The 12,371-nt window shown below is 40.6% G+C and overlaps 1 long non-coding RNA gene and 1 pseudogene across 4 annotated transcripts in view; one reads left to right on the forward strand and one right to left on the reverse strand.

Annotated features, from left to right (window-relative positions):
• LOC123335099 overlaps positions 1-12,371 on the reverse strand; it is a 459,666-nt gene that overhangs the window by 193,430 nt on the left and 253,865 nt on the right. The window lies entirely within an intron of this gene.
• LOC112586932 lies at positions 3,519-4,808 on the forward strand (annotated as a pseudogene).

Consider the following 12,371-nt stretch of genomic DNA (forward strand, 5'->3'; position numbering starts at 1 on the left):
TCAATGGACATGGGTTTGGGTGAACTCCAGGAGTTGGTGATGGACAGGGGGGCCTGGAGTGCTGTGATTCATGGGGTCACAAAGAGTCGGACACAACTGAGAGACTGAACTGAACAGCTGAAAGATACTATCCATCAGTAACTCTTGAGTTACAGTTCTATGTGCTTCTCACATCTTTAGAATTTTGCATGCTCCAGTTTTCTGAATCTTCCAGTAAAGGTATAGCTTAATTTTCTAGGCTCTCGGGTCTTTACATAGCTCCCAAAGCAGTGACTTTACTTTCCTTGCTCTGCTTTGTTACATTCATCCACTTACCAGTTACTTCATCCTAGCACTGATAGTACTTCAGCATCATAAAATTTTTTTTCTTCCTGTCTCCCTTCTTGGATTATATCTTCCACTTTATCTACTCAGATTCAATGCTTTCACAGCAAATCATAGTATAAAAATAAAAAGAAATCAATACTTTAAAGTCAAAGTGGATTTCTTCATCACAATGAATTCTGGTCCTGAGGAGACACTCTCACATAGTGCAAAGTGAGGTCATTCTGGGTTCAAATCCAAAAATTATTAGCTGGTGAACTTTATATAAATTTCTTACCCTTATTGAACATCAATGTTCTCATATGTGAAATAGATATAATACCTAAATATAGCTTTGTGGTATAGGATATACTGAAAAAAATACAAAGTACATAATAATTGTTAATTACCCTCATCTGTTTCCTTAGGGCAATAAGTATTTGTGGAATTCAAACTACTTCAAACTCATTCACCTCCTCCACCAAAAGAGAAGTTTAAACCAAATGATGTCAAAAGCCCTCAGATTTCTAGCACTCTGTGCTTGTGAGCTTAAGAAATGTTCCTTTCGCCTCCTCTGACAGCATCCAGCCACACGTCATTGCACGTAAGTGGAAACTGCAGAAAGGTAAACACAGCATCTTGGAGGTCATCAGAGCAATTTCCTGGGTGCTCTTCCTTGGTGTCTCATACTGAATTGTAGCCTTCTGTGGGCTTCTTTAAAAATTCCCCTTATAAATAGTCACAGAAATAGTTCACTTGAACTTCTTATTTCTCCTGGGTCACAAATGCTTCCCTGAAACCCAGGGATTTTCAGAGGTTGTATTAGGAATTCACATATTCGAGTAATAAATTTTGATCACTAGTTCCTGTGAATACTGATCAAAAATATTTGGGTCACTAGCCTTATAGATAATGACTGGATCTTCCATTTCTAACCAAGGGAGTTTCAAGAGTCTTTTTCAGTGGGATAAGCCTATATCATTCTCTTTTAAGAATGAAAGTTATATGTGTAAATCACTGAAATAAAACTGACTTCATTAGAGTTGTTGATGTGTATTTTCTTTTTTTTTTGAAGCTCTTCCAATGGAATGGATAAATATAAATCTAACAGTGCTTTTATTGCTACACTTCTCTCTGAAATCATTGCCCCAAATGACAACTCTTTAGTGTAAAGTAACTGCAATGTTCTCTAATAACCCATATGATAGCTATTGTCTGTTCAATGCTGCCTTGAAAATTACATGGAAAATTAAGCCAATCCAACTAGCAAAGATATATTAATATAACCATTATATGTCTGACAAACTCACTCAAGCTAAAAATAATTAGCATTAAATCAATAAATTCAGGCTATTTACATAATTGTCCCAATCTTTTAGAAGTCTGCTTTGCCACTCCCTGTTCACTTTTTTTTCCACTAACATATTATAGCTAATTGGTTTTTAATTAACTTGCAAGTAAGTGATGCTTCTAAAAAAGATTGGAAACTACTCATTATTAATTATATCTAACATTTTTACACAAGTTCCATGTTTATATTGACTTGCACCATCTCATTAGGATCTTTTGATAACCATTCCTGATTTATAAATCAAAGAAGGCAGGGTTCAAAGAGACTGGACCATTTGTTCAATATCTCCCAGCTAATAAAAGATAGGACTGAGATAAAAACCCTGGCTCATCTGATTCCAATGTCTATTTTAGACACTGTCTCTCAATTAAAATGAAATGCATAGTATAAAAGTCCCTACTTCATGGAGTCTAGCTCCTCAAAATTGAGTTAATTTTACAGGGTATTCATGGAATTAGGTGACCATGAGAAATCTTGAGGACTCTTGCCCTCTAACCTCCACACTACCAAATGCACTGATTCCATATCCTTAGCTATCTTTTTGACCTCTTGTCTTTCTATAAAAAGCATGGATCTTCATACGGCCAGAGGCACAGGGAATGAGGGAAAAATCTTTGCAACAGGTACCTTTTTCATACCTTTTTCTATATGATTTTTGACATGCTTGCAGATTTCTAAGATGAGACCAGTCTCCCCACTGCAACAGCCTTTCTGATCAAAGTCTCCCCTTGTCTGTGTCTTATGAAGCTTGTGACGACACTGACACCTTAAGACTGCGATGTGTCAGGAAAAAGAGGGGAGCTATTTGCAAAGTCAACTCTCCCACAGGATGACGTCTAGGTTTCCAGGGTGTACAAGGACAATGCCTCAACCAGAGCACGCAGGCCTTTGCATATGCTCTTTGAATGGCCAATGACACAGTGCTATTTCAGCTATGTCTAAAGTTTAGAGTGTGGCACAAAGTCAAGGTTCCTCTCTGTTTTTTTTTTTTTTTTTAGTCACTGATATGTGACAAATGATGAGATTTTCAGCATGAAATTTGCTATTGAGGTTTCCATCTTTCTTTATGATTTCTTATCAGGCCTTGCTATCCTTCAAGCCATAAATAAAAATGCAACTTTCATCTGCATTCAAACTGAAGTGGAAATATAAAAATTAAACATTTTCATTTTTTTCCTGAGTATCAGTCACTCTCTGTGAGCTCGAAAACAGCAAGACAGACTTTCTGCTGCCTCTTCTCCAGAATGATTTCTTGGAAAGGCCATAAGAAAAGACTGACTTGTTATTAGCATATCTACAACACATATAATTTATAACTCTATCTACATATTCAGCATTGAAATGGAGTTCCCATGAGGCCTAAAAAAAAAAAAGGAAGAAAGAAAGAAAGACAAAGAGGTTTCCTAACTGTAGCAGCTACAAACCAACAGCTAAAATAAAATACACCTGCACACTCTCAACATATTAATAACTTCTTAATTTCCATTAGAATCTGGAGGGTCCAATCATTGAAAAATAAAGGTTCAGTAAGAACAAAGTTATAGAAATATCTATTTAGGTCGCTAAGGCCCAGATGCCAGTGCTGAGTCAGTCCTCGCGGAGCTGGGGCTGAGGGTGGCCTGAACTTCTGGGAGTCACAGGCTCCTCGAGTTCAGAGCTGGGGATGTGGATGTACAGCGTGCGCCACCCGTGCCCAAGCGCCCCTGCAAAGGAGTCCAGGCCTGGGAGCAGGGGACACCGAGGGTTGCACTGACGTCAGTGAGCCAAGATGCTCAGGTGTGACTGACACTTGTGACTTCACCCTTTGAAGCCTCAATTTTATCATCTGTAGAATGGACATAATGGAAGCTACCTCACAGGACTGTTGAGAGGATGAAATAAGACAATGCTTATAAATCTCTTTGCAGGAGGGAGCCCTTTAGGCAGGACCTGGCAGGCAGAGCACCCCTGTGTCACTCAGGACCACAGGCGGCATGAAGACCCCAGTGGAGCTGGCCATCAGCCAGATGCAGGCCCTCCACATTCAGCAGCGCTGCGCGGGCAGCTACCAGATCAAGGTTAGGCAGTCACATGTGGAGGAGACTTTGTTTGCAGCCCTGCAGGCACTCAGCCCATACCACCAGACTTTGACATCCTGGAGGAAGAAGGCCAACAGAACCAGAGGAGTGGGGACAGGTGTCACAGGCATCAGGGGCCAAGGGGAGCTGTGAGTACACCTCCTCCAGTGGCAGCACCCCAACCCTCACCCAAGGAAGAACAAATACAGACTGATCAGGCAGACCCCTTCTTACTGCGATGAGTCTCTCTTGGGCTCATGACCAGAGAGCACCGGCTGGGAGGCCAAGTGGAGGGTGAGGGGAAACGCTGCAAAGCTCCATGCTCTCTTCTGGACAACCCCAGTTATCCCTAGGGGCAGCCATTCACCCCGCCCCAAGGAGACTCCAGTGCGAGCCGTTCACCCAGCTGGTCCCTCCAAGACAGAGTGCAGGGTGGTGGCCAGCTCCTGGAGGCTGTCTGTGAATGGGTTAGACACCCTGCGCCCTCTGAGGCAGGAGCATTCCCGCTCCCTCACCCATCTTCATGTCCCTGGCACAGGTCACCACCCGCCAGTATCCCCTGTACAAATGGGCCTCGAGATCCCAGGCCTGCCCCTTCAGGGGTCACCCTCCAGAGACCCCTGGTGACTCCCAGCGCTCCTTCAGTCAGTGTTCCAGTGCCAGCTATGCCCCCCACCCCCACAGGGCAGAGCCACCCAGAAAGCAAAGCGCCCTTGGAAGTGAGTTTCTTGGTCCTTTCTGTACATTTGCCCATGGGGTCACAACCAGGGGCAGAATTTCAGAGGATGGGGCTGGTAGGCGGGCCTTGGGGGAGACCACCAGGCATTTATGGAGCATTGCTGAGGACAGAGAGCAAGGGTGGGCAATGCCCCCCTCTGACCATCTCCAGTTGCTCCCCACTTTTCACACTGACAAGGATTGGAGGATCAACCCTCCACATCCCTACTGCCAGTCCCGTCATAGCCACATGGTGTATCAGTGCCAACCCAGAGGGAGTCCCCCAGGAGGGCCCTCCCACCTCCTCCATCAACACTGTCTCGCCTCCAAGTGTGAATAAATGGTATGATCACCAACCTGGAGGGTTCCTCCTCCCTCCCTTCAAGCCAAGCTCCTGCCCAGGATAAGTTTCCAGCCGAGTCTGAAGGCCTCAGGAATTTTCCCAGGCACCATGTGTGGACCAGTGGTGATACGTGGATGGACGTTTAAGAAGTGTAATAGTCATGTATTTATTTTCATGTATTAAATATATCAGTAGCTCATCAAAACAAATGAAAAAGAAGTATCATAATACAACTATGATGCATTAAATATATTTAATGCATCATAGTTGATCCAAAGGAAAAACATACCAAAGTAAGACATGCTTTTATATATTAATTAAAACCCAATCAATTTCCATTTAAGAAAACATTTCTTGCCTGGTCAAGACGTCAGTACCGCATTGCGTGTGTGTGTGTGTTATGTATATATACATTTATTTATATAGTGTGTGCTTATGTATGTGGATGAAGTTGTTAGATTTTCTTCTTTGGAATTTAATTTTAGAAAAAATAATCATATCCTGCTGGGTAGTTAAATGAATCAACCTGTCTAAACCTTTTTTTTTTTTTTAACACGAACTATATCTACATTCCAGAATCTTGAAACTGTAGTAAAAATATATACCAAAAAATTAAATTAATCCCCGATGTACTCTAAAGGTTGCTGTTATTAACACTCATCTGAACTGAAAACTTCAAAGATAGCACGTCTGTCAAAGAAAAGAGACCGACTTTGAGGAGGGGAGGCAAGGACTTCCAGCTTCAGCAGATACAAACTACAGATGGGAAATAGATTGTTAGCAAAATAAGTTATTTCTCACCCTCCTTCAATTTTTCACAATCTGTGTGGCAAAGATTTCACTACTGACACCGCCAACATATCCTCAGCGTCTGTAGTCGTTTACTGTGACCTAGTGGGTAAAGCAGCCTTCTCCAAATAACCAAACGCCAGATTCTGCAAAACACCTTCTGCTTTCCCAAGTGTACAATGGAATTAGAAAAACAAAATCGGTTCAAATGCTGCATGGATTTAACGAGGTAGTGACACAGAGCAAACGTTTATGAAGTCGCTTCTTATTTTCAAACTTCTGGCTCAATTTACACCAAAACAAATTCGAAACTGCTCCTCCAGGAAAACATCTCACAAATGCTATTCCTCCCTGGAGTTCCCCATGTGCACACAAACACACCCACACACATCCTTTGCCTTCTCTCTGCCCCCACCTTCCCTTTACAAACAAAGCTTTCTCATCAATTTGTTATTGTTGTTCTCCTATCCAAAGCAGAGACAAGGAAAGTAAGTCCATTCTCTAGGAGAAAAAAATAGAGTCAATGGACAAACACTTGAGAGCAGCCTGAAACCTCGGAGAGGCTTAGCTTATTAAAAAAAAAAAACAAAAAAACAAGGGTCTGTGTTTTGAACCCAGCCTACTTATGAGTGGACCGTTCTGAGTAATATGACACGTTGGAACTTGATAGAGCGTCACAAGTATCATGCCTGGAAGTTAGTGTCTCTAGACTCAACTGGAAAATGGCCTTTATGAATGTGTCCTTTGAAGAATGTTGTACAGACCAGAAACAATCCCTATAGAATGAGGCAAAATCAAAATCAGATACAAAGAAATAACCCAACACCAGGGCCTAAAGGGAAGGTCACTTTACTCTCATGATCATAAAAAGCCCTCTGATAAAAAGGTCACCTGACATTACTCAACTGTCGATTTGGAGGACCTGTTGGAGAACATTTGGTAGCTCCTCTTGTTTGTTATGGAGAAGGCAATGGCACCCCACTCCAGCACTCTTGCCTGGAAAATTGCATGGACAGAGGAGCCTGGTGGGCTGCAGTCCATGGGGTCGCTAAGAGTCAGACGCGACTTCACTTTCATTTTTCACTTTCATGCATTGGAGAAGGAAATGGCAACCCACTGCAGTGTTCTTGCCTGGAGAATCCCAGGGACGGGGGAGCCTGGTGGGCTGCCATCTCTGGGGTCGCACAGAGTCAGACACGACTGAAGTGACTTAGCAGCAGCAGCAGCAGCTTGTTTGTTAATGCTGAGGAACTTCAGAGTTAAGCTTCTTCAGGAATAAATAGGAAATATGTGGCCGCACCACCCCAGGAAGCAAGTTTCCAGTCTCACACGTTCTGTCCTTTACTGTGCTGTACCGCACAATCTGCACTGCACTGAACTGAACCTCACAGTCGCAGGGCAGCCTGACCACCTAGCTGCAATGCGAGCTTCCTGAGGAATGCGCCAGTAAAAATTGAAAAATTCAGGATAGAACTGACAGTGCAGTTTGCACAAAGCAATCATGCAACTAAATTATATTGAGAAGGATAATGATTCCAGGCAAAATGATTTCCTTAAGAAGTCAAAGATCCAAAAACATGTGAATGGTGGTATACTTCTGTCTGAAAATGAAATCAACAGACTACAGGCCATGAAAACAGATCTTTCTTTCAGCTACTCCCCTTTACTTTCCTCACCCGTGCTTGATTAAGAAGACCTCTTAGGGCTTCAACATGTGAGGAAAGGAGATGGAAATGCTACTCACCCAAGTGCCCTGCACAAGGTAACCTTGTGAGAAGTAGGAATTTGAGAATAACTAAAATTGAAGAATACTCCACTTGTCATTAACACAGCTGATCTGAACAGAAACATGTTTCATGAATAGTCCGTTCCTGAGAAGTGACTGGATATACATTACTGTCACTATTAACTGAACTAGTCACATAGTAGAGAGCCTTAGAAAAACAAAGACATCCCCCCCGCTACACTCCACCAAGCAGCCACATGTTGTCCCGCTGCAGACAGACTGTCACTTCCAGTGCACAAGCTGTCACAGGATGGAAAAGTTATCTGAGTGCCTGACAGTCAGACAGCCTGTTTGGGGGAAAGGGCACGGGGTCAAAGCCCTTGCCTAGAGGTCAAATATTTTTCTGTTAGAATAACAATCCTCACTGAACTGTCAGTGTTCTCAATATATTTTCTTTAGTTAAAGTTTTCTCAGTAAGTGTTAGCCATTTCTGGAACTAAAAAGGAGATTCAGTTTCCTAAGACGATTCTTTTTCCGTCAACAATTTTTCTTTTTCAGTGAAGAGTTGTAGATGATATTCTTGATGGGAAGTAAAAAAGCCTGCCTGGTAACCAAGTCCCAAGATGGAATTAAGAATGCCAAAATTTGGTTGGACAGAGAAAGACAAATATCATATCATTTATATATGTAATCTAAAAAAAACTGATACAAATAAATTTGTTTATGAAACAGAAATAGACTTATGGACATAGAAAACAAATTTATAGTTACCAGAGGCGAAAGGAGGTCCTGGGATAAATTAGGAATCTGGGATTAACATATATACACTACTATATTTAAAATAAATAAACAACAGGGACCTATAGTATAGCACAGGAACTAAATTCACTATCATGTAATACCTATAATAGAAAAGAATCTTAAATATTTTGCAATAATATGTAACAGAAAAGAATATATGTGTGTGTTGGTGCTCATTTTATGTGCTTTATTTGCATTTCTGAATCAAAGCTCAGAAAAACAACACTTTGTTTTAGCCACAGAAAGATAAGTACTTTATGAATCACCAAAAAAGTGAGTAAAATATGATCTACCAAATGAAATTATTCTTTTTTTATATCAACACTACTTTTAGTTTATTTTTTAATAGATTAAGCTAAAACTGGAGAAATAAAAGTTAAAGCTTGGAAAATTTACAAAAGTATCTGATTCAAACAAACAAAAAGTTAAATTAAATAGACTTCACTTTATTTATTTCTTGTCCCTGATGAAGGCACTTCCACTCTCATTAACCTGTATTTAAGAGGGAAAGGCAATATTTATCATGATTTTAATAATACTATTGTTTACATAAATTAGAATAGATTGGCTTGACAATTCAGGGTTCATAGCAAAGACCCATTCCCATTATAAAAGTCAATATTATTACAGAGAATACCATTATAAACCAAGTCAACATCATTTCTCAATTTTATATATATTAATGTAATATCCCCAATAGGATCTGAACACTTTTTTTTCCAGCCTTCACTGTGATAGGATTATAGCATTTTGTTTGGTGTAACAATTTTTTTTAATATCTAGTAGGTCTAAAACATTGTACTAATTATTGGGGATGAGTTTAAGTGGATTATCCCTCCCAGTGTTTGATGGCTATCAAAGAATCAGCCTGTATAGGACAAGGACAGACAAAAGGCAGGACAGGAACAAAGCAGGTGAGCAAGCGGAAGGAAGTGCACTGAATATAGTATTTCCCAGCAGCAATAAGGTGTCTGGGCTGCTTTCACATTCTGTATAACACATCTATCAATAAAGAAGGCTGATCCAGTTTCGAGCTGCAGAACTGACCAGGTTGGGTAGCCATGCTGCTAGGATAAGGCTTAGGGGCCTCTGTCCAACCCCTGGCCTACAACCCTGTCTCCAGGACAGATTTAGCATGGAGGAGAGGGGTGATTTTTTTTGTTCTTCCTTATGGGCCTTAAATAAACAAAAATGAATTAATTACAATCTTTGCATGGCCCTCCTTTCTGTATTTATCTGATTTTGTTCACAATGCCTTTATATCCCATTTTGGGGTCAATTTGACATTTAGAAATGATAAAGTTCTTAGTTTTAAATAAAATTCCTGAGAAAAATCAGTGTCCAATAGGAGCAGTAGTAGTAGTACTAACCAGAACTAGAATGCTGCTGCTGCTGCTGCTAAGTCGCTTCAGTCATGTCCGACTCTGTGCGACCCCATAGACGGCAGCCCACCAGGCTCCCCGTCCCTGGAATTCTCCAGGCAAGAACACTGGAGTGGGTTGCCATTTCCTTCTCCAATGCATGAAAGTGAAAAGTGAAAGGGAAGTTGCTCAGTCGTGTCTGACTCCTAGCGACCCCATGGACTGCAGCCTACCAGGCCCCTCCGTCCATGGGATTTTCCAGGCAAGAGTACTGGAGTGGGTTGTCGTTGCCTTCTCCGAAACTAGAATAGGGTTGCCAAATTCAGTAAATAAAAATATAGGGCACCCTGCTGTATAATAAACTTTTTTAAGTATAAACATGTACCATGTAGTATTTGGTACTTACTTGTGTTTTAAAGGCCTTCCTTGGTGGCTCAGATGGTAAAGAATCTGCCTGCAATGCAGGAGACTGAAGCTCAATCCCCAAAATATTCACTATTTAACCTGAAATTCATATGTAACTAGGTGTCTAATATTGTTTCAACAATGCCAATTTACATCCTCAGAAAGTCCAAAACTCCTTGTGGCTCAGCTGGTAAAGAATCCGCTTGCAATGCAGGAGACCTGGGTTCGATCCCTGGGTTGGGAAGGTCCCCTAGAGAAGAGAAAGGCTACCCACTCCAGTACTCTGGCCTGGAAAATTTCATGAACTATACAGTCCATGGGGTCGCAAAGAGTCGGACATGACCAAGGGACTTTCACTACTACTGTTACCAAAACAGGAAGATGTTATTGACCTCTCATTGCTTCCCATTGATTTTATGTATGAAACATGAAAGAATTACTTTCTATTACATTCAACCTAATTGGGTCAAATACGGCATAATTCAAGAGTATCTACAGCACAAAAGAGAATTGGAAATTTTGACAAAGTTGAATATTTCCCATGTTTAAACACTTGTCTACATAGCTAAACATTTAATTATTACAACAGTTCAAAATCAGTGCTGAAAATACTTTACCATTCTATTAATCACATCTACAGCATCTTGCTTTGAGATTCAAAACATGCTCAAATTTGGCTTGGGAAATTCTTAAGATTTTGAAATTCTTAATATTTGCTAAATTTGAAATGGACACACACACATATATGAAACAACTCCCTGGTCTATACAGCCAAGCTTACTCAGAAGTAATTTAATCCTGTCCTCCTAAAAGTCAGATCAAATCATTGGTTCTGAGACTTGTATCCCCAAAATCACCTTAGGGAAATAATGGAGATTAATAAATATAGATACTCTTGCTATTATGTCAGAAAGATAAGACCTCAACAACTAAATAGAACCCCTTGCCATTTGTAAGAAAGGAAAAGAGAGAAAACAAAAATCTATGAAAAGAAAAACATTTCTGTATGAGGTGGAAAGTTCTGGGGGAAAAAAATTCTTATGTACAACATTCTGATACCAAGAGACTCTTATTATGGATAACATCTCATCTCTAAGTAAGGTAGCCCCATATCTTGCCTGATTTACTACCTAAAACAAAGCTAAAAAGGAACAAATGGCATAGTCCAGATCTCCAAATGTCAGGATGACAAATGTTATTTCTCTGTTTCATAGGACAAATCATTGATGCAGAGAATAACAAAATTTCAAAAGCACTCTGGCATGGTATCCTGAAAAGAAAATAAAGTAGAACAGTAAATCCTATCTTGAAGTAAGAGCCTGTATCACAGCACCAACCTGAGACACAAAGTGAAGCTGGGGGACACTCAGAAAGTGGAGAAAAGAATCTTTCTTTGTAGCAGCTAAATCTCAGATATGGAGTTCATGCCTTATGGGTGAAGGGTAAAGTTAGAGAGGTGGAGTTTTAGTTAAGATGTAGAATTTTCTAGAACAAAGCTATTCCTTCCCCAGTATAAACCACTACTTCATAGTTATGAGAATTTTAAGCTCTGGAAAGACATTTAACTTCCTTTTACTTACGTTTCTTAATCTATAAATAAGGGTGATGATAATATTCTTTATTTCATAATAAAGTTGACACAAGGATTAAATGAATTAATATTCATAAGGTATTTAGAATTGTAGCTGCACACAGAACTCACTAAAAAGTGTTTGCCATTTTAAAAAAGTCTTAGACTTTTAAAGGAATCTCAAGAAGTCAGGAGACCAGTTCAGTTCAGTCGCTCAGTCGTGTCCGACCCTGCGACCCCATGCATCGCAGCACGCCAGGCCTCCCTGTCCATCACCGACTCCTGGAGTTCACTCAAACTCACATCCATCGAGTCGGTGATGCCATCCAGCCATCTCATCCTCTGTCGTCCCCTTCTCCTCCTGCCCCCAATCCCTCCCAGCATCAGTCTTTTTCCAATGAGTCAACTCTTTGCGTGAGGTGGCCAAAGTACTGGAGTTTCAGCTTTAGCATCATTCCTTCCAAAGAAATCAGGCGGCCAAGCTATTTACAATTAAAAAAAAAAAATCTTCATATGAGCTAACTGTGTGGTATAACATTCTACAGAGCATTCACATATATTACCTTGTTTAATTCTTCCTGCCATATATATTTTTTTAATTTAGGTATCAATCATAAAGGAAATCATTCCTAAATATTCATTGGAAAGACTGATGCTGAAGCTGAAGCTCCAATACTTTGGCCACCTCATGCAAAGAGCCAACTAATTGGAAAAGACCCTGATGCTGGGAAAGATTGAGGGCAGGAGAAGAAGGGAGCAACAGAAGATGCAATGTCTGGATGCCATCAAACTCAATGGACATGAGTTTGAGCAAACTCAGGGAGGTGGTGAAGGACAGGGAAGCCTGGCACGCTGCAGTTCATGGGGTCATGAAGAGTCAGACACAATCAGGGACTGAACAACAATGACAAATAGTTGATTTACAATGTTTCAGGTGTGCAGAAAATG

The sequence above is a fragment of the Bubalus bubalis genome, chromosome 9 (assembly GCF_019923935.1).
Source record: "Bubalus bubalis isolate 160015118507 breed Murrah chromosome 9, NDDB_SH_1, whole genome shotgun sequence".
Lineage (NCBI taxonomy): Eukaryota > Metazoa > Chordata > Mammalia > Artiodactyla > Bovidae > Bubalus > Bubalus bubalis.